Source organism: Cebus imitator, unplaced genomic scaffold (assembly GCF_001604975.1).
Source record: "Cebus imitator isolate Cc_AM_T3 unplaced genomic scaffold, Cebus_imitator-1.0 Scaffold15, whole genome shotgun sequence".
NCBI lineage: Eukaryota > Metazoa > Chordata > Mammalia > Primates > Cebidae > Cebus > Cebus imitator.
The window spans coordinates 10,312,435-10,314,487 of record NW_016107330.1 but is presented as its reverse complement, the minus strand read 5'-3'; the positions used below and the strand labels follow the sequence as shown (position 1 = coordinate 10,314,487).

At 42.9% G+C, this 2,053-nt stretch overlaps 1 protein-coding gene across 1 annotated transcript in view; it reads right to left on the bottom strand.

The window, feature by feature from the left end:
• The window catches only part of PLA2G5 (phospholipase A2 group V), a 54,269-nt gene that overhangs the window by 24,173 nt on the left and 28,043 nt on the right, over positions 1-2,053 (bottom strand). The window lies entirely within an intron of this gene.

Genomic DNA, 2,053 nt, shown 5'->3' with positions numbered 1-2,053 from the left:
ATCTGTAATGTTTAGTACTTTGTTTGCAAAGTCCTACATAACTCTTTGATCATGAGTTTAACAATATTCTTCTGAATATCTTTCTTCCATTGGTTCTAAATTTGGGGGTTTGACACTTGGGGCTTTAATCTTTTACTCCATTTGGAGTTTATTTGTGTGTGTAGTATGAAGCTTAAATTTAGTTTTATTTCCCTATAAGGAAAGTCAATGATTCCAACACCGTTTGTTGAACAGAACAATATTTCCCCTCTGATTTTAATGTTTTCTTGAACACATAAGTTTCTACTTATGCTTAGATCTATTTCTGGGCTTCCTTTATGTTGAGACCAGTCTGACCAACATGGAGAAACCCCATCTCTACTACAAAACACAAAAAAGTTATCCAGGTGATCTATTTTTCTAAATTTGCCCTACCATCTATCACTCTGCTTAATTACCATATACATATATATATATGTATTTTTTTTTTTCTTTTTGAGACAGAGTCTCACTCTGTCACGCAGACTGGAGTGCAATGGTGTGATGTTGGCTCATTGCAACCTCTACCTCCCATGTTCAAGCAATTCTCCTGACTCAGCCTCCTGTGTATCTGGGACTACAGGCACACACCACCATGCCTGGCTACTCTTTTGTATATTTGTAGAGATAGTGTTTCACAGTGTTGCCCAGGCTGGTCTCGAACTCCTGAGCTCAGGCAATCCACCTGCCTCAGCCTCCCAAAGTGCTAGGATTATAGGCGTGAGCCACCGCACCTGGCCTAATTACTATAATTTTTTTAAGTCTTCATATATACTAAGGAAAATCCCTCTTCTCTCTTCTTTAGACATGTTTTGGTTATTCTTTTTTGCAAAGAGATAGGGTCTTGCTGGATGTGGTGGCTCACACCTGTAATCCCAGCACTTTGGGAGGCTGAGGTGGGATCACTTGAGCCCAGGATTTCGAGACTAGCCTGGGCAACATAGGGAGACTCCATCCTACCAAAAATTCAAAAATTAGCTGGGCATGTTGGCATGTACCTGTAGTCCCAGCTCCTCAGGAGGCTAAGGCAGGAGGATCACTTGAGCCTCACAGGTAGAGGCTGCAATGAGCTATGATCGTGCTACTGCACTCCAGCCTGGGTGACGGAGTGTGACCTTGTTGCAGAAAAAAAAAAAAGACAAGGTGTCACTCTGTCACTCAGGGTGGAATGCAGTGGTGTGATAATGGCTCACTGCAGTCTCGAACTACTGGGCTCAGGAGATCCTCCCACCCAAGCCTCCCAAGTAGCTGGGACTACAGGCACATGCCATCACAGCTGACAACTTTTTTTTTTTTTGTAGAGATTAGGTCTCGATATGCTGTTCCAGCTGCTCTGGAACTCCTGGCCTCAAGCAGTCCTCCTGCATCTGTCTCCCAAAGTGCTGGAATTATAGGCATGAGCTACCATGCCTTTCCAAGAGCAATTAAATCAAGAAAAATAAAATACCAATATCTTACACATGTACACAAAACAAAAAAACTCTGGTACATAAAAAAAGTTATGACTAAAGTAATAGACCAATTGGAACAATTCAGTAGAAAGTAGGAGGCAGTCATGTGCTATAAAGTGATTTAGCAACCAACTCTTGTAAGGAAGGAGGAAATCCCTGATTTGTAGAGTCTGCCAATTTCTTTAGCATAAATACCCGCAATATGGCTGATTCCAAGCTACCAACATGATAACACTGAATATGGAGTTGGGAAAAAAAATGTTAAGTTGGACTTTATTAAAATATAAAATTTCAGGCCGGATCCAGTGGCTCATGCCTGTAATCCCAGCACTTTGGCAGGCCAAAGTGGGCAGATCGCAAGGTCAGGAGATCAAGACTATCCTGGTCAACATGGTGAAACCCCATCTCTACTAAAAATACAAAAATTAGCTGGGCATGGTGGTGCGTGCCGGTAGTCCCAGCTGCTCTGCCAAGGAGGCTGAGGCAGGAGAATTGCTTGAACCTAGGAGGCAGAGGTTGCAGTGAGCCGAGATTGGGCCACTGCACTCCAGCCTGGCAACAGAGCAAGACTTTGTCTCAAAAAA